The following is a 21,639-nucleotide window of genomic DNA, read 5'->3' as shown; positions in this document are numbered from 1 at the left end:
CAGTACACACACACACACACACACACACACACACACACACACACACATATATAGTATTAAATTTCACCTTACAATTTAGTTCTAAAGCAAATGAAATTTTCGATCTTGCACTTTTTGGTGAGCTGTGGAAATTTTTGTAATATTTTTTTCTTCTAAATTAAAAAAAAATAAAGCAGTTAATGATCCTATCAGAAAGAATCATAACAAAACGGTTTCAAAAATTTATAATGTTATATGTTCTTTACATCACCGCATAGAGAATTTCTTATTGCATATCTTCAATGCTAAAATATAATCATCATAAAGAGTTTTTTTGACTTGCTTACAGAAGCCTAGGTTGGCCCCTAGGTGTATTAGTCCATTTTCATGCTGCTAATAAAGACAAACCTGAGAATGGATAATTTATGAAGAAAATGAGGTTTAAGGGACTCACAGTTTGCATGGCTGGGGAGACCTCACAATCATGGCAGAAAGAAAAGTCACAGCTTACATGGAGGCAGACGAGAGAATGAAAAACAAGCAAAAAGGGAAACCCCTTATAAAACCATCAATCTCATGAGACTTATTCACTGCCACGAGAATAGTATGGGGGAAAATGCCACCTTAAATCAATTATCTCTCACCAGGACCCTCCCACAAAATGTGGGAATTATGCAGCTACAATTCAGGATGAGATTTGAGTGGAAACACAGCCAAACCATATCATTCTGTCACTGGCCCCTGCCAAATATCATGTCCTTACATTTCAAAACCAATTATGCCTTCCCAACAGTCCCCCAAAGTCTTAACTAATTTTAGCATCAACTCAAAAGTCCACAGTCCAGTATCTCATCTGAAACAAGGCAAGTCCCTTCCATCTATGAGCCAGTAAAGCCAAAAGCAAGTTAATTACTTCCCAGGTACAATAGGGGTGCAGGTATTGGGTAAATACTGGTGTTCCAAATGGGAGAAACTGGCCAAAACAAATGGCTACAGACCCCATGCAAGTCCAAAATCCAGTGGGGCAGTCGAATCTTCAAGGGCCAAAATGATCTCCTTCCACTCTATGTTTCACATCCAGGTCATGCTGATGCAAAGGGTGGCTCCCATGATCATGAGCAGCTCTGCCCCTGTGGCTTTGCAGGGTATGGAATCCCTCCCAGCTGCTTTCATGGGCTAGTGTTGAGTGTCTTTGGTTTTTTCAATTGCATGGTGTAAGTTGTTGGTGGATCTACCATTCTGGGGTCTGCAGGATGGTGGCCCTCTTCTCACAGCTCCACTAGGCCATGCCCCAGTGGGGATTCAACACCATGTGGAAATTGCCAAGGCTTGGGGCTTGCACCCTCTGAGGCCACAGCCCGAGCTGCACCTTGGACCCTCTTAGCGATGACTAGAGTGGCTAAGACAAAGGGCACCAAATCCCTAGGCTGCACACAACAGGGCTGGCCCATGAAGCTATTTTTTCCTCCTAGGCCTCTGGGCCTGTGATGGGAGGGGCTGCCACAAAGTCCTCTGGCATGCCCTGGAGACATTTTCCCCATTGTCTTATCAATTAACTTTTGGCTTCTTATTACTCATGCAAATGTCTGCACCCTGCTTGAATTTCTCTTCAGAAAATAGAGTTTTCTTTTCTATCACCTAATCAGCCTGCAAATTTTCAGAATTTTTACGCTCAGTTTCCCATTTAAAACTGAATGCTTTTAACAGCACCCAAGTCACTTCTTGAATGTTTTGCTGTTTAGAAATTTCTTAGGCCAGATACCTTAAATCATCACTCTCAAGTTTAAAGTTCCACAAATCTCTAGGGCAGGAGTAAAATGCTGCCAGTCTCTTTCCTAAAACATAGCAAGAGTCACCTTTACTCCAGTTCTCAACAAATTTCTCATCTTCATCTGAGACCATCTCAGTCTAGATTTGATTGTTCATATAATTATCAGCATTTTGGTCAAAGCCATTAAACAAGTCTCTAGGAAGTTCCAAACTTTCCCACATCCTCCTATCTTCTAAGCCCTCCAAGGCTCTAGGAAGTTCCAAACTTTTCCACATTATCCTATCTCCTTCTGAGCCTTCCAATCTGTTCCAACTTCTGCCATTTACCCAGTTCCAAAGTTGCTTCCACATTTTTGAGTATCTTTACAGCATCACCCCACTTCCAGTACCAATTTACTGTATTAGTCAGTTTTCACACTGCTGATAAAGAAATACCCCAAACTGGGTAATTTATAAAGAAAAAAACTTAATGAACTCACAGTTCCATATGGCTGGGGAGGCCTCACAATCATGGCAGGTGAAAGGCATGTCTTACATGGCAGCAGACAAGAGAGAATGAGAAACAAGCAAAAACGGAAACCCCTTATAAAACCATCAGATCTCACAAGACTTATTCACTACCATGAGAACTGTATGGGGAAAACTGCCCCCATGATTCAATTTTCTCTTACCGGGCCCCTTCCACAACACATGGGAATTATGGGAGCCCCTATTCAAGATGAAATTAGAGTGGGAACACAGTCAAACCATATTACTAGGACATATTATGCTTTTAATAAATACTGAATAAATGAATGAATAATATCAGAAAGCATATCTGTTTTTCAAACTTGTCAAATACAGTGAAAATTACATATTCCACAAGTAAAAACTGTTTTATTTACTATCTTGATAACTAACAATTTGTATCTAGTTAATTTAAATATATATATATATTTGTCTTACCTCCACTGATGGAGTCTAATTCTTATTACCTGTGTTGCTGAGAGGCATGGAAAACAATCTCAGTAGTATCACATGCAAGACTTAGAAATAATAGAAGGTTGTTCAGAATAGAACGGCAACACTAGTGTCCCAATGACCAGTCCAGTTTGTCATTCCAGACTGTCAGCCCTCTATTTTTGTATATATCACCTTGAGAACTAACTTTTCTCTACCAGCAAACAAACAAGCAAGAAAGTAAAGGAGAGAGAGAAGAAGGAGAGAGGGAGAGAAGAACATATTTCTTATTTTATAACTCACAGTAAAGTTCTTGCTCAATTAAATTATCTAACATATGTTGATTACACATGGCTCAAAACTTGGAGGCGTATATAATCAAAATGAATTCTTGTTACAGGAACTCAAGTAAATAAGTAAAATTGAATTTTATTCTCAAAAGAATGTTTTATCTAACTTTATTATAAAAAGGCATTTGTCTGTTTTTTCTATTTTTTTTTCTGAGTAAGGCAAGCTCTCAGAACATTATGACTTGGCAAATAAATACATGCAAATTATTTTTGATATTCTGTAAAAATATTGATCTTAAAGCAACTATCTGTTGAGGATTATATGACAAAGTAAAGTGTGAATACATGTCTGAAAGCACAGGAAGAGGGAACTGAGCATATGTTTCATTCAGTCCTTTAGTTGAGAAAGAATAACAAAGTGATACATTAGCCTTATTACTCAGTGGATGCTTATCTCAATTCACTGTAATAATATTACCCAAATGTAAGTTAAGAATATGTTGGAGAAAGACTTTTCTTCATGACTTTCTTTGCTCCACTATCACACAGAACAAAATCTTTTTTTTTTTTTTTTTTTGAGGCAGTTTCTCACTCTGTCACCCAGGATGGAGTGCAGTGGCGTGATCGCGGCTCACTGAAACCTCTTCCTCCAGGTTTCAAGCAATTTTGCTAAACAAAAAGCTTCTAAGTAGTTACTTTGGTTTAAAGATAAAACTAAGCAGTTTAAAAGTGCCCAAGGAAAAGACAGAAGTCATTTGAACTCTTTTAATAATTAAGGCATTAACCCTTAATTAAACATGAAATTAAGGTATTAAGTAGTATAATATATATAATTTTATACAAAATTAAATATAGTGTAGAATTTGAAATGTACAGAAATCATTTACAAAACAAACAATTATGACTCTCAAGATAGATTAGCTCTTTCAAATGTTGAACTACAGTAACAGTTGTGTCATCTCAAATTGTTTTAGCAGCATCTTATGTGGACCCAAAATGAGACCATGCACCAAAAAAAATCTGTTGTTAACCGAAATTATTTTCATACATATACATTTTAAGGATTGCTGACTATTCTAGCAATTTGCCTGGTATACAAAGCTATGAGTAATAGGACTAATTCCTTCCTAACCAAATCATATGCGTGTATTTTTCCCTAACTTTCTCCAACTAAAAAATAGCTCCATATATGTTAAAAAAAACTAAGCTTTGCCATTAATATGTAAAATACAAAGATTGAAAAACATGTTTCATATAATTAACAACAAATGATATTTTTCTAGCAATGAATAGTTTATGCTAGTAACAAATTTGTTAAAATAGTATAAATACTATGAAGCAATAGTTTTAACATATCTACTTATGAGTTCTACATACATTCAGTCCAATTCCCTGACCAGAAAATTAATATTTACATTTTGAAATTTCTCTACCTAGACCTTATTTTTGCCTTTTTGTTTTAAATAATGATTATCTTTTCAAAAAAAGATAAGAAATATAAAAATCATTTCAAGAACAACTTTAAGCAAGCAAAAAAAGCCTGAAACGACATTTCAACCATTACAAAAGAGCATTCCAGATGGTTTATTATGCTTTTAGAAAATAGACAAATAGAAAGGAACTAAGAAAGAATGAAAGCAAGAAAGAAAAATCAATAAAAAGAAGGTATTTTATTTAAAACTGGGCCATGAGTGATGATTTTAATATAAACTTTATTTAGTATACTTGAATTTAAAGGGAAAAAACTAGTAAATTCTATTTAAAAAAAATTAACTGTACAAATATCTGTTCTTCTTAAGACATACTTCTTCCATAAAAGATACCTCAAAATTTAAGAAGAATTTTTTTTTTTTTAATATTGAGAGTTTAGAATTTTGCTGTTGTTATTGCTGTTATTTTGAAACAGGGTTTTACTGTGTCACCCAGGCTGGAATGTGGTGGTGTGATTATGGGTTACTGAAATTTCTGCCTTTCGAACTCAGATGATTTTCCCAACTCAGCCTCCTGAGTAGCTGGGAATATAGATGTGTCTCACCACTCCAGGCCTTTTTTTTTTTTTTTTTTTGCAGAGAGGGGGGATGTTGCTGTGTTTCCCAGGCTGGTATAGAACTCTTCAGCTCAAGTGATTTGCCTGCCTTAACCTCTCAAAGTGCTGAGTACAAGCATAAGTCACCAAAACCGTCCTGGAAGTTTTAATATTTCAAGTAGAGCTAGCATAACCTGTGCTAAAAGATAAATTAAGGCACAATAAAATGTTAAAGAGTTTATTTGAATAAACATTGATTCATGAATTGAGCAGCTCCAGCTCCTAACCAGAAGTGATTTGAGAGCGCCAATAGATGCTTTTAAATGACAGACACGGAAGTAAATCCAAGAAAAGATTTCACTGGTTACAGTTATGCAATTGTCTTTATTTTGTCTATGCTGCTGAATAGGTTCTTGCTATGTAAGTTAGTTGGCAGCTTCTGATTGATAGAGTCTAAGTTTTGTTTTTCCTTAATACAAGCATTTATAAGAAACAGCCATGTTTAAGTTTTGCTGTGCTTGCAAGTTAAGCAATGCTAAGGTTATTTTCAAGGCCTAACTGGCTTTTTCTGCTCAGAAATTCTCCAGAACTTGTCTCCATTTTAATTTATTTAACACCTGCACAATCTTGTACTTTATTTTATTCCTCCAAGGTTATTGACATAACTGATGTACTTAAGATTTGCATTTTTGCTTAATTTTCATTACCATGGTTGCTTAGTTTTATTTCTGTTTATTTAGTTTAGATTCTAATGATTGCTTTATTTTTCCATTATTTGATTGTTTTAATTGTCAAAAATGTGTTTTGTTTGTCTCTTTATTTATCTCTTTCTTCTTTTTTTCCAGAAAGGCCTATTGGTTGTTTATTTCTTCTCTTATTTTTTATTTTGATATCAAGAGTGAGGGTACATTTTAATGCTTGAATAACATTTAATACCTAAATATATAGGTCTTGAATAACATCTTACCTCTTACTTTCTTCAGAACCTCATAGCTATGACACTATTATCTGCCATCATTGAACACTTCTGTGGGTAAATCTGAGGCTACTCTGACATTTCCTTCTTGTACATAACTTTCTCTTCTTTCCTGTATGCCAGATAATACCTGATTCTCCAATTTCAATTACATCACCAGGTTATTTATTGGGCCAAATTGTTCTGCAAATTGTAATTTCTGGAACACTGTGTATTCTGTCATTGTGCAAATATATTTTCAAATTTCTGGGAAATCTTCATCCATTTCTTATGAACGACTTTTGTTAATTCTATTGAAGCTTTTACATCACAGATGACAGTGATTCTCATCTTGGAACATCTCTGTTCTCTTGATCTATTGTGATTCATCGAACTGCTTTGATCTGGGCCTTTATCCTCTGAATTCACGTAATTTTAATAGGTATTTTCTCCACTGTGTCAGTGATTCCATTTTCAGCCACATCTGCTCTGTTTTGTTCTGTTTAGAGTGCATTTATTATTTTTGTATTGTAGTAATTTTGTTCCTCATTTTGTCTCCACAGCTCTTCAGTCACCATTTTCATCTTCCTGTGTTGTATTGCCATCTGGTTTTTACACACTTGTTTGATAAATGAATGCTTCTATTAAGTACTTATAGAGTAAGTCACTTGTGGAGGATTAACTTCTATTCATTCGACAATGATTGACTCTTGTCTAAGATAGTCACTTATCTTTTGCCAATTATATTCTTTAGTTTGCTTATTTTTAAATATTGTTTATATAGTTGCTAAGTCTCTGTACCTTGCTAACATAACTTTTTATAGAAATTTATAGAGTCTTCTTTTTCTATCTCTTTACCTAAATTTAGCTTTTTTTCCCATCTGAAAATGTGGCTTTGTTGACATTGGTTTTGTAGACTGAGTGTGAGGTAAAAGAGGAGGTCTCAGCTTTGTGTACACTTTTCTAATAGAACTGGGTCATACAGTATTGATGCAGGCAAATCCCCAAATTGGTGCTCAGCCAGGGCAGGGAGGTTCTTGGCTTCACACAAGAAAGAATTCAAGAGCTATCCAACAAAATAAAGCAAAAGTGAGTTTATTACAGCAACAGAACACAGAAAAATGGCTGTTCCACAGACAGAGTGGTTGCAACGTTCCACGTGGACTGCTGGCTAGCTATATTTATGTCTATTCCTTGATTAGATGCTAAATAAGGGGATGGTTATCTGGAAAAAGGGTATGGAGTTCCCAGAACTGAGGGTTTCTCTCCTTCTAAACCATATAAGGTAACTTCCAGCAGTTGCCATGGCATTTGTAAACTGTCATGCCATGAATGGGAGTTTCTTTTAGTATACTAATGCATCATAAGTACTATGTAATGAGCAATGAGGAAAACCAGATAGAAGTCACTCTCATCCCCATCCTGGTTTCAGCTGTTTGGGTCCTGTTTCTTTGCTGCATCTGTTTTCATCAAATTCTATTTTGATCAGCAGGGTCTTGTAACCAATGCTGAGAAAACAAGTTCTCCTGCTGATTCCCTACTTCAGTGTTACACAATATTATGTAATGTGTTGTTAAAGTCCACTACAATAGTATTTTTAAGCAATAACCATTCCTATAGAAATTACATGGAGATTTTATTAAAATGTCAGTGGATGCCCTTGAATCTACTTTTATTGCAGGCTGCCAGGTGATGCCAGTGTTATGGTCTAATAATCATATTTTGAGTGTCAACAATCAAAAACAATTCACTGCACTAAACAAAGGGAAAAGCAAATCACATTGGTGACATTTCCTACCCATTTGATGTATTTTTACTATTTATTGATGATTCCTGGAGTTTATGCTTTGACCAGGAAGGTTTAGCCTCATGACGTACTCTCAGTGAAAACATATGTCCCCCTGGCCTTGTCCGTTTCCTGCTTGCTAGAGATGGAAAAGATGAAGATCTCCTCTGAGGTAGCTTCTAGATAATTTGGTGTCACTCATGCAGATTCTAAAAGATAACACTGCATTATCTCCTTTTGAGTTAGAGAAGCAGAAGATTAGTCTTCCCTTAATTCTGTTTCTGACATTGATCTTCAATTTTTAAGTTTAAAATGCGTGAGTGCGACATTCTCCTTGTTTGCTATGTATTAATGCTAAATCGAATTTATTTATTTATTTTGTGGATTAGTTAGTTCATTATTCTCATAAATACTAATTCAATGACTAAGCCCCATTCTAAATCTTCATTTTAAAACAAAAATCATTTTTCATGTCTTTTGAATGCATGCATTTGTTCATATACACATATATAGTTGGGCAATAATGATATTATACATACTGGTTTTATTCTTTTTACTTAAGTGGGTGTTCATGACCTTTCCAGAAGAGTATATATTATATCAACTTTTGAAGCTTGAAGTTCATTGAATGATAGTCATTTCGGTGATTTAAAATTTAAATCAATGCAAAAAAAAGCATTTTACATTCTAGCTTTGTGAACACTCAATTACTTTTAAAGAATATATTTTTACAAATAAAAATCTTAGTCAAATGTAAACACATGGTACAATATCATAGCCACTACTCAAGAAAATGGGCTAAGATTTGCAAAGGTTTCTGTAAGTTTGAGCATACCTTGCTTCACACAAGTGAACATTCAATAATGGCAGTGGAGTCAGGGCAAGATGATATGGTTTGGCTCTGTGTTCCCACCTAAATCTCCTCTTGAATTTTACTCCCATAATTCTCGCGTGTTGTAGGAGGGACCTTGTAAGAGAAATTGAATCATGGGGGCAGTTCCCCGCCTACTGTTCTCATGGTAGTGAATAAGTCTCACGAGATCTGATGGTTTTATAAAGGGTTTCCACTTTCACTTCCTCATTCTCGCTCTTGCCACCACCAGGTAAAAAGTGCCTTTCACCTTCTGCCATGATTGTGAGGCCTCCCTAGCCACGTCGTACTGTAAGTCCATTAAACCTCTTTCTTTTTTAAATTGCCCAGTCTCAGGTATGTCTTTATCAGCAGCATGAAAACAATATACTAATACAGTAAATTGGTACCAGTAGAGTGGGGCACTGCTGAAAAGATACCTGAAAAAGTGGAAATGACTTTGGAATTGGGTAACAGGCAGAAGTTGGAACAGTTTGGAGGGCTCAGAAGAGGACAGAAAAATGTGGGAAAGTTTGGAATGCCCTAGAGATTTGTTAAATGGCTTTGACAAAAATGCTGATAGTGATATGGACAATGAAATCCCGGCTGAGGTGGTCTCACATGGCTGTGAGGAACTTATTGGGAACTGGAGTAAAGGTGACTCTTGCTCTGTTTGACTGGCAGCATTTTGCTCCTTCCCTAGAGATTTGTGGAACTTTGAACTTGAAGATGATTTAGGGTATATGGCAGAAGAAATTTCTAAGCAGCAAAGCATTCAAGAGTGACTTGAGTGCTGTTAAAGACATTCAGTTTCAAAAGGGAAACAGAGCAAAAAAGTTTGAAAAATTTGCAGCCTGACGATGGAATACCAAAGAAAATTCCATTTTCTGAAGAAAAATTCAAGCAGGCTGCAAAAATTTGCACATGTAATGAGGAGCCAAATGTTAATCACCAAGACAATGGGGAAAGTGTCTCCAGGGCATGTCAGAGACCTTTGCAGCAGCTCCTCCAATCACAGGCCCAGAAGTTTATAAGGAAAAAATGGTTTTGTGGGCCTGGCCCAGGGTCCCTCTGCTGTGTGCAGTCTAGGGACTTGGTGTCCCGTGCCCCATCCACTACAGCTGTGACTGAAAGGTGCCAAGGTATAGCTCAGGCTGTTGCATCAGCAGGTGGAAGCCCCAAGCCTTGGTAGCTTAGACGTGGTCTTGAGCCTGAAGGTGCACAGAAGACAAGAATTGAGGTTTGGAAACCTCCACTTAGATTTCAGAAGATGTATGGAAAAAACTGGATGCCCAGGCTGAATTTTGCTGCAGAGGCAGGGTCTTCATGGAGAACCTCTACTAGGGCAGTGAAGAAAGGAAATGTGGGGTCAGAGCCTCCACACAGAGTCCGTACTGGGATACCACCTAGTGGAGCTGTGAGAAGAGGGCAACTGTCCTCCAGACTCCAGAATGGTAGATCCACGAACAGCTTGCACCATGCACCTAAAAAAGCCACAGACACTCAACACTAGCCCATGAAAACAGCCAGGAGGGGGGCTATACCCTGCAAAGCCACAAAAGGGGAGCTTCCCAAGACAATGGGAACCTACCTCTTGCATCAGCATGACCCCAATGTAAGACATAGAGTCAAATAAAATATTTTAGAGCTTTAAGATTTGACTGCCCCGCTGACTTTGAGACTTGCATGGTGCCTGTAGCCGTTTGTTTTGACCAGTTTCTCCATTTGGAATGGCTGTATTTCCCCAATGCCTGTACACCATCGTATTTAGGAAGTAACTAACTTGCTTTTGATTTTACAGGCTATAGGTGGAAGGGACTTGCCTTGTCTCAGATGAGATGTTGGACTGTGGGCTTTTGAGTTAATGCTGAAATAAGTCTTTGGGGGACTGTTGGGAAGGCATAATTGGTTTTGAAAAGTGGGGACATGATATTTGGCAGGAGCCAGGCATGGAATGATATAGTTTGGCTGTGTCTTCACCCAAATCTTATCTTGAATTGTACTCCCATAATTCCCATGTGTTGGGGGAGGGACCTGGTGGGAGATAATTGAATCATGGGGTTGGTTTTCCCCATACTGTTCTTATGATAGTGAATAAGTCTTATGAGATCAGACGGCTTTATAAGGAGCTTCTGCTTTTGCTTCTTCCTCATTCTCTTTCTTGCCACCGCCATGTAAGAAGTACCTTCTGCTATGATTGTGAGGCCACCCCAGCCATGTGGAACTGTAAGTCCATTAAACCTCTTCCTTTTGTAATTTGCCCAGTCTCAGTTGTGTCTTTATCAGCAGCATGAAAATGGATTAATACACAGGATAATGAAGAGATTGCTATTCCATTTAGACTTTTTTTCACAAATGAATGGTATTTATAAGTATGTTCTTTATACTAGATTTTGAAATAGCAACAAGACGAACCACACATAAGCTGAAACAAATTCTAAGAGCAGTGTACATAAGAGGAAATTTTTGATTTAAGACTATTTATTTATTCTATATTCTCCACTCCTTGGGAAGTAGAAGGTAAAATAAGAAAAGCTATATATTATAATGAGAATATGGGAAAAAGGGAAACAGACATCTCAGAGGACATATTCCACAGCAGATTGCAACACTCGTATGAGATTCTGTGTCTGATTTAAAGAAATGGAATGAAATCATCCCTCCATGCAAAAGTGTGCATTCTACACTAATAATAAATTCAGAAAAAAATATGTTTTCCTGACAAAACATCAATTTCTGTTACCATTAAGTTTCGTTTCCCAGTAGAAGAAATATTTAGTAATGTCACCTTGAAGTTAATTGGTTTTCACAAAGAAAACTAGAAGCCTCAGTAAATATTCCCATTAAAATAGTGGATTAAAGTCCCTTGAAAATTACCTCATAGTTAGTAATTTTGATAGTCATGTACTCATTGTCTTTCAGCATCAAATCCATTCCTTATACTCCACTCTGAGATGCTGGGACTAAAATTTTGCAAACTGTATTCCTGACTTCCATGATTATGTCCATCGGAGGCATTGAAGAGGAGGATAAATGAAGTGAAAAGGATGAATGAAGTGAAAAGGAATGAAGTGAAAAGGATGAATGAAGTGAAAAGGAATGAAGTGAAAAGGAACTCTCCCCCATTTATGTTTTCTTCTTTTTTTCTTTCATTTTTTCTGCTGTTCACATCAGCATAACTCAAAAGAGAGAGTGGTCTCCAGTCTCCAGCCTCTTTTGCCAGTCCTGATTTCAGCCTCGTCACCCTTCTTAGGAACCAACAACCAAGAGGCACCTCCTCTTTGGAGATTGAGTGCCAACCCTACAGGGCCTCACAAAGAACTCTCAGGCCTTGCTCTTCCCACTTCTTTTCTCATCTTTGTTTTCATCAGTTATAATCTTTGGGTTAGCTTAGTGTTCCGTTTTTGCTGTTCTAGTTTGGCAGTTCTTGTAAAACCGTTGTGCTCTCTTATAAAATCCCCCCTGTGTGAAGACCTTGTATGATTTCTTTTCTCCTGAATTAACTATGGCTGATACAGCACTTTGAAAGGTAAAATGATTCAGCAGCATATGTTCAATGATACATACAGACCTAAATCAAGCTCGAGTTATCTGATTATCTGGATTTCTTTACTAATCCTCGAGTCTCAGTTTACCTCAAGTAGTTGATCCTCAGCTATCAGCCTGGGTTAAAGGGGAGATTATACAGCATATTTATTCCATGTGGGAATCAAGGTGAACCTCCTACACTAAAATGGATGATTATCAATGATTTATTAAGTTCATAATCACTACATGATCTGAATACATGCCTTTTTTCATTCATGAAAAACCTTAAACACTGCAAAGAATAATGCAGCATCAAGCTAACACTCAGAATTGACAATTTTCTACACAGAAACCTGATCATTTTTATTTGTTTGGAAGCAATTCTCTGTGGTGTTTTTACCACCTCAGATGCTCTTTTCAAGAATCTTGTATAACAAAGAGCCTTGGAAGTCAGAGATAGTATATCACTCCTTAGGAGAGAGATTTCTTGTCTGATCAGTGTGATAAACATAGAGGATGTTTTTCTCTTCAGAGACATTCTAGGAGAGTAAAGTCTTCCTTCTCCTTCGCAGAGGGATAGCCTTACACTCCAAGGCAGAGTTTCTCTGGAGATAAGGATGGGCAGGTTTTCTGGCAGATCCCTTATACAGTTGAGGGTTTTTACAGTGCAGTGTTTCTCAGCTGTGACATAAACCCCTGTGTGTGCAGAGTCCTTGTCAGTTTAAGCTGCTATAACAAAGTATCATAAACTGTGTGGCTTATAAACAACAGAAACCTATTTCTCACAGTTCTGGAGGCTCGAAGTTCAGGATCAGGGTGCCAGCGTGGTTGGTTCTGGTGAGGACCATTTGCCGGGTGGCAGAGTGCCATTTCTCTTTGTAACCTCACCTGGCAGAAACAGGAAGAAAGAGTTCTTTTGGTTCTTTTTATAGGTGCACTAATTCCATTCATGAAGGCTTCATCCTCATGACCTAATTATCTTCCAAAGACACCTTCAAATGTCATCACATTAAAAGTTAAGATTTCAACATGTAAAATATCAATCTGTAACACAAAATATTTATCCTCACCACCCCCATGGGATTTGGAAGGTAAAGAGAACTATGAACCCACGTTGCCTGCCATGTGGTGAGCAATACTGTCTAGAACCATTTGAGTGCATCTCATTGTCTTCTTATTGAATCTATGCAAGTGAGCCTAGACAGCTACTTAACTCTAACACATTTCCAGTTAACACTAGTGCTTAAAGCCATATATATATGTGTGGATATATATATATATCCACACACACAATACTAAGTACACATTTCATGAATTAATACTACTTTGTTTAAGTATATATATATATACACACACACACACATATACATACACACACGTATGTGTGTGTATATATATACACACACACATACATACACACACATATATATATATATACACACACACACACATATCACTTAACCTTAGCAGGTAATTATTATTTTTTCTCTTATTTTCTTTCATGTCAGATGGGTAACATGCTGCCACCAAAACAGGATTTAAAGGAGGTACAACTCACATGTGCTCATAAACACCCAATCATCATGCTTGAGAATAATTATTACATTCTCAGTACTTAAAGAAAATTCTAGTTTTAAAAAAGAGCAGCATTCTTATTACTTTCATTAAATGGACAGAATTCCAAAAGAAGGAGTTTGTTCACTTGAGACAGAGTGGAACATAGTGAGATATTATGTGATTATGACCTTCCTTCATCTCGATCATGTTTATATGTGTAAGGATAAGCATTGAGGATAGAGGATCTTCCAGAATGTCTAGTGTGAACTTCGTTATGCAGGTTTATGTCATCTGATTTGTATACTCTGTTATTTCCTTTTTGCCAGGGGGTGGGAGGGCTCCCCAAAGGCTTACATCTTATCATTTGTTAAGGTATATTTCTGATATTACTGTGTCATATTCTCTTAGTGCTGATTTATTCTTATTACTCTGGAATCTTCCTTGATTTATCAAGGTCTGTTTTTTTCTATCAGTTTGAACAACTTATTTGCATTTGTTAAAAAAAACTTACAAAGTTCTAGTGTACCTACATTTTTCAATGTGTTATTTTTAATTTGTATTTTGTCTATTACCTTTCAATATTATTTTTATTTCTAATTTGTCAACTTATTTCTTTTTTGTAGCTTATTTTTCCTGCATTATATTTACAATATCAGCCCTTAATACATAGATTTCATGTATTGGCTTATTTTTAGTTCTTGAACCATTTGTACTAATTCAGGTTGTATATTTTGTTTAGTTCATTATGTCTGAATCCTGAAGGCTTTACTTTTCTTTCTTTTGGATTGTGCTGTTGTTTTCTTAAATATGTATTTTACCTGTAAATTGAAAAAAGAGATAGTCATGTAATCTGCTGACTCCTTTACATTAGCATTAAATCTCCTAGTCTGAGATCCTTTATATAACACTCCGAATATCATTCACATATGCGTATACCCCATACAATTGATCCTTTGTTATGTCTTATATCAGAAATGCCTAGTAAATCATGTCATATCATGTAGCTCAGGATGGACACCTGCCACCAGGGAAAATGCAAACACTCAGTTTCAAAAATAGGTGATATTTTATAGTTCTTACATTCCTGCTAGTTTTCCTTTGCTATCAACTCACTTTGATCAACTTCTTGACATGATCAGTTTCTTGTACTGGATATTTATATGACTTACGGATTGATGCATTTTTATTGTTTGCTTATTTACTTATTTAACTTGCTAATGCTCACAAGTCTAGTTTACTCTTGGTTTCTTATTTATATTTAGAGCAGCCTAATAGGCAGGCAAAAAGTTGTATTTCAAGGAAGAGTTAAATTATAATCAGAAACTACTGGTGTGTAGACTTGGCTTTACATTGACTACATGGTTCAACGTTTAATAATAATTTTTGCTTGAATTTCATTTTTACCATATGAGAAATGTTAGCATTGCCTGAGATGCTATCTAATATTTCTCTAAACAGCTGTTACAGGAGTCCTCTCTTCTCAGTAGAGGATTTGTTCCAACACTCCCAAATGATACCCCAAACTGTGGATAGTATCTAATCTTATATATACTATGTTTTTTCTGTACATAGATACTCATGATACAGTTTAATTTACAAATTACATGCAATAAGACAAACAATATTAATAAAATATAAGAATTTTAACATTATAGTGTAATCAAAGTTATGTGGATGTGCTCTTTCTCCCTCTCAAAATATCATATTACAATTGACTCACCCTTGTTATTTTATTACTGTTATGATCTGTTGAATTGATCACCAAGAAGGCAATTGAGAGACTGTCAAACATGTAGCATACACAGCATGGATATGCTGGATGAAGGAATGGCCCATGTCCAGAGCAGGATGACCCAACATTTTAACACGCTACTCAGAACTGCACGCAATATAAAATATATGAATTGTTTGTTTCTAAAATTTTTCATTCAATATTTTCTAACAATGGCTGACCACGGAAAACAGAAATGGCAGAAAGTGAAACTACTGATAAAGTGGGACTACTGTGTTAGCTTTTTCTTCTTCTAAACTTTTCTTCTCCTCAATTATTTGTTCTAAAAAAAATCGTATTTTATGGTGCATTTGTCCATCCCCCCTGGTCTAGGGTCTTGGTTTTCCAGCTATGCTGGAGATGTTGGGTGTCTGGTCTCATATAAGACAAAAATGACTCTTTTTTTCCTCAAAATAATATATATTTAGAGTTTTAAAATGTTATATGTTTAAGAAGAATTTAGCTAATTTTTAAATGTAAAGTTAAGAACTCTAAACCAATCACAACCAATTGAGTTAAGGACTAAATGCATCCCTAAAATAAAAATATCGAAACTAAAGAAAATAAATGGGAGTTGAAAAAAATTAATGTTTATTAATTTAAAAGTCAGAAATTAGAAGCCATTTAAAATATTTATAAATAAACAGACATATAAGAATTAATCATCAAATACGTGCTTTACAAAATAAATAAAAACCAAAATAAAATAATAAATAACTTGAATACATAAGAAAGTAATTTGAGAAGCACCAGAAAGTACTATGTTAAAAGAGTTGTAGGAAATGGCAGAAGACTTCATAAAAGGATAAAGAGCTTTAATGAATTTTCTTCATAGAGCAATAAAAGTAACAGAAAAGAAATTTAAATTTTAAAATCCTCTAATAAAGTAGAACAGCTTACATAATAACACTTTATTTAATAATATTTAAGCAATGTTTTCAGAGGTATAGATTATAGATAAGATTCAAGTATTAATAGATGGTTTTTAGTGCCTGTAAAATCTTTGAAGGTACCAGTAAAATGTTTGGAGGTACCAGTAAAATATTTGGAGATACTAGTAAAAGCTTGGACAGAGGCAAGTTGTGCTAAGACTTCACCATTTGCTAAGAAGATTTTCCAGTTTTCTATGTATCCTGACATCTTAAATCACATTTGGTATTCCAAATCATTTTTGGATAAATTTCAAGCTGTTGTTTTATTAGTTAAGTTGAAACAAATATCAAATAAAAATTTGGTTTTTTGACCTTCATCTCACATTTCCTCAAATAATGTGTTGTACTGCAGCAATTTTTATTAATGTTTGAAGATGCTAGTAGCCTTCCTGGTATTGACCTTTTGAAATTATTGAAAAATAAAGAAAAATAAATCTTCCTCCTGGAAATTCTAAATAGTCTCCTATTTTCATGACCTTATTTGATGCCTGATCCTATCACCATGCCTGTGATCAAAAGTCAGGGCTTCCCACTCAGCAGAAAGCAGATCATTTATTTTCTTAGCAGGAGATTTCTCTCATGTCATTAATGATTCATACAGGTCATGTTTACAAGGGGCAAGAGTTTTCAAGTTTGCTGTATTATAAAGCAACAACTTCCATTTTGTATAAATATAGTGTGTGGGAGCTTCTTATATAAGACAATCGAGATTGCTAACTTAAATTCTATTGTCTTTTTGTTTTATAGAATAGCCATGGAATGAAAGGGGAAATACAAGGAAAAGATGATATAAAATCCTAGGAACAATAACCTCATTCAAGCATCCATGAAGCTGGCATGGAGAATGAGAGACAATTTTACATGCTTGAATATTCAGATTGAAGAATCAGAGTTGGTACCAGGCATTCAAAGGAAACTTGAGGAAAATAAAGGACTTCAAAGTATAATTATGTTCTTCATTAGTTTCTTAGTTTTTTAAATTTATATTATTACCTCCTTTCTGCAAATTAAAGACATTTAATTCAACAACCATAATTTATAATTCAAAATGCTTTTTCTTGTAGGTCATACTGCTAACTCGACTTAATTTTTATATTGCATTAAAATGTACAATACTAAAAAAGAACAAATTGTTTTATTGGGATAAGTTAATTAAAGCAACAGAAGTAGTCCATGTGAAATTAGCCAGATATACTTTCATTCTCGAGCTAATTTTAAGTGTTGCCATTGTTGTCATACAAGAATTTTAGGCAATCAGACTAGGAAGCCATAATTTATGATTGTATACACAAGGTGGATTTCAAATAAGGAGGAAAAAAAACCTGCAACCTTTCATATCACAGAACAACCAGTTTATAATATAAAAGCCTAATAATTCATCTATTTTATCACCTAATTACTTTACAAACAACAATATTCCTGTCATAATTCATTACCTCAAATTGTTCCCTGTGAGAGGGTGGTGGATGGTGTTATATACCAGCTTGCCACAGCAATCAGAATCACCTTTTGTCTCAGGCCATTAATTATGGAGCCAATTATTGCTTTCTTAAAAATATTTTCAAAGACATAAAAGTGAAAAGACTAGATAAGACATCTTCAAAGTAATATTGAAATGTTTTCTGAATGCCTATGTTCTGACAGTAAACATATGTGAAGATGAATCTGACATGTTAACTGTTGTTGCCAGCAGATCACTAGGAAATATAATCACAGAGGCAGAACTTGCAAGGATGTGTGATGATTTTTGAGGGCCAGATAAGCCCAATTATTGACTGCAATTGAGCAGCTGCCAAAGGCTTGATGATCCTAATAGCTGAGAATGAATGTCTAAAGAACAGATCAGCTGTCCAATTTTTAACATCCTTAAGTATTAAATCTCTGTATTAGAAGATCAGAATGAAAAGCATCTGCACAAATAACCTCATCCTCCAAAAACAATGTTTTCACTGGGTTTCAATTTAACTTTATTCCCTCAGCCATTTTGGAGTTGATATAAGAGTAATTAATTTTAGCATTGTATCAGTGTCAATTTAAGAACTGAACTTATACATGATACTGAATATGTTATCTAATGACCATACAGGAAACTTACAATTTCAGTGATGTTTCATTGAATTCAATATCAGTGTTAAATTTTTCAGATTAATCATGTGCTTTATCAAAGCATAAAAATTATATGAACTATATGAGGTTTCATGAGTTACGGAGTATATTTAAAACATTTTCTCACTTATCCTTACTAAAACGCGATGAGGTAGAAAGAGCAGATGTTTTTATTACAATTTACGAAAAAAAATTAAAGTACAAAGTGAGACACATAGAGTTAATGTGACTTCCCTTGACTGCCATGAGTATCTGACTGAAAAGAGGTTACAATTATTCTATTAAGCTATATCTTTTTTCCAGATGTTATATATTTTTGCTAACTATAAAGGAAAGTTTAAAAAAAGTTACTATCCAAAATTAAAGTTAACTTATTTTAAATAGCTAACTATGTTTATTCTATATATTATTTATATCCTTCATTTTAAAATCAACTATATTTTAAATTATTAGATATTCAATAAGCCTATAAATATATTGAATTCAGATATCTGTTTTTCTCATAGAAATAGACAGAGACTAAGAAGTATGAAAATACATATATCACAGCTTAATTCCCCAAAGCTTTTCTTGAATATATACTAGCAGTAATCATTTTTTTTATGATACACTCTTCACTTCTTCCCAATTACATATGGAGAAATGTAGGTAAAATAAGTGTATTGTAAAAATTTTGTTTTTTAGTATTTTAGTATTTAGTATTTTAGTATTATTAGTATTTTAAAAATACAGTTTCTCTTCACAAATTTGGAAAAAAGTGGTGGACAAATATGTATTATGTGAGATATAACAACACTTTCCATAATTCCATGAAGATAAATATCACCTAGAATACTTGTAGTTATTTAAATGTATCAATTACAATACCCACTACTGAAGAATCCATCTTGGGGTAAGTGGAAGGTCCCTGTTAATAATGTCTTCAGTGACTAGAAGCTCCTAGTTAACAAGGTCCTCAATGTTTTTTATTATCTGGGGACTTTACAAATGATGCTCTTGAGTTCTGATGAACATAGCGAGAAAGCTAAACATCAAGAAAATGAACAGCCATGTTTTGCTGGCCTAATTTCTAAGGTGTCCTTCCAAGCATAAGACTAATATGTGTACCAAGCAAATAGAAAAAATGCACACACCCACGCACTCCTAAATACATTAATTACATTGAACTAAAGTAGAGCTGGCGAGATATGCAAGAAGACAACAGTAACGGAAAGATCTTTTTTTCTTTTCCTGTGAGCACACAGGCATGATTTAACGTGTGTATATAGATGATAGCTAGAGATAGATACATAGATACATGTATAGAAAAATCCTGTTTTTATACTATTCTTAAGAACTAAAATCATTTTATCTCCATAATATCCCTTCTGTAGTGATAAAAATACCACATTTGATCCCTTCTTAACATTTACTTTTCTGCATACGGATTTTCTTAAAATATCTTTACCATAAGAAAGACATCCCATTTTCATAGCAACGAGAAATGGAGCACTTGCAGTGAAGTTCTGACCTGACAGATATTTAGTCCTATTTCATCTGATTCCCACTATAATTTTGATAACATTATTGATGTTGCTATTTTTTGAGAAAAGATGATGATAGGGAAATTATTCTTTCCTCCTCCAAGTGCTTTTTCTTTTTTTTTCATAGACTTTTTTTTTCTTTCTTGGAGAATTTCACCTAAATTTACAGATTTAATTTTACTTTAATTCTTAAACTTATTTTTCCCTGCTGTTATATATATTTATTTTTAAGCAGCATTTTCCACTCCACAAATGCAAAGACATGAGGTCTGAAAAAAAGAAGGAAATAAAATAAGCCAGGTGCAGTGGCTCATGCCGGTAATCCCAGCACTTTGGGAGGCCGAGGTGGGCGGATCACTGGAGGTCGGGTGTTCGAGACCAGCCTGACCAACATGGAGAAACCCCGTCTCTACTAAAAATACAAAGTCAGCTGGGTGTGGTGGTGCATGCCTGCAATCCCAGCTATTCAGGAGGCTGAGGCAGGAGAATCACTTGAACCTGGGAGGCGGAAGTTTCAGTGAGTCAAGATAGCGTCATTGCACTCCAGCCTGGGCAACAAAAGCAAAACTCTTGTCTCAAAATAATAATAATAATATAGTAGTCTGGGGAAGTCAAGAGAACAGAAAATTATGTGTGTCTAGACCTTATTCAAGCAAACTTTGTTTTACTTTACTAAACTTGTTCAAGTATTGAATAACTCTAGGTGGAATCTAGAAGCTGGTAATAAATTAGTTCTGCCTCACTATCTCTGCCTAGTGTTTTCTCTTTGCTCTTAGTCAAGATGAAGCTATATAACTAAGTATTAATGCTAATGGAAGCATGAAGACTCATTTGCTAAAACATCAAAAATAAGAAAGAAGTGAGGAGCGCCTCTGCCTGGCCGCCCCGTCTGGGAAGTGAGGAGCGCCTCTGCCCAACCACCCATCGTCTGGGAAGTGAGGAGCACCTCTGCCCGGCCACCCATTGTCTGGGAAGTGAGCGCCTCCGCCCCGCCACCCATCGTCTGGGAAGTGAGGAGCGCCTCTGCCCGACCGCCCCGTCTGGGAGGTCTACCACGGAGGCTAGAAGCAATGTGGGGGCTGGATGTGGTGGCTCACGCCTGTGGTCCTGGCACTCTGGGGGGCCGAGGCGGGTTGATCACTTGAGGCTAGGAGTTCGAGACCAGTCTGGCCAACATGGTGAAACATATGAAAAATACAACAGACAAACCAACCAACCAACCAACTCAGTGACAACAAAACAGGTCTACCCTGGAGTCATACTCTAATTTTTTCTATTTTCTTCCCTTTCTGATCCTTTATCCCACTTTCTTTTTCTTCCTCTTCCTTCTCCTTCTTCTTTGTCAAATAGAGGATTGAGTTATTATCACTGATCCATATAAAGTCCCTCTCTCAATTATTTTAACTCCCACCCCCCATTTCTATTCCCCGACTTCCCATGTGCAACCTTCCTAATATGTTTGATACGCATCTTTTTGTTTGTATGTATTTTTAGAAAATGTTTATTGTTTTTGTGTGCAAAAAAAATAATAAAAAAAAGAAAGAAGGAAGAAGAGAGAGAAAGAAAGAAAGAGAAGGAAAGAAAGAAAGAAAGAAAGAAAGAAAGAAAGAAAGAAAGAAAGAAAGAG

General features: G+C 35.5%; 1 long non-coding RNA gene and 1 other non-coding gene across 2 annotated transcripts in view; both read right to left on the bottom strand.

Moving 5' to 3' along the window:
* Positions 1–21,639, bottom strand: part of LOC131381736 (uncharacterized) — a 155,896-nt gene that overhangs the window by 9,917 nt on the left and 124,340 nt on the right. The gene's annotated exons all lie outside the window — the stretch shown is intronic.
* On the bottom strand, positions 13,626–13,724 carry LOC116457170 (small nucleolar RNA U13). The gene has a single exon (XR_004244940.1). It is a non-coding gene; the product is annotated as a small nucleolar RNA U13 (small nucleolar RNA).

The sequence above is a fragment of the Hylobates moloch genome, unplaced genomic scaffold, assembly GCF_009828535.3.
Source record: "Hylobates moloch isolate HMO894 unplaced genomic scaffold, HMol_V3 SCAFFOLD_17, whole genome shotgun sequence".
Lineage (NCBI taxonomy): Eukaryota > Metazoa > Chordata > Mammalia > Primates > Hylobatidae > Hylobates > Hylobates moloch.
The sequence above is the reverse complement of the archived record's forward strand: the minus strand, read 5'-3'. Positions and strand labels throughout refer to the sequence as shown.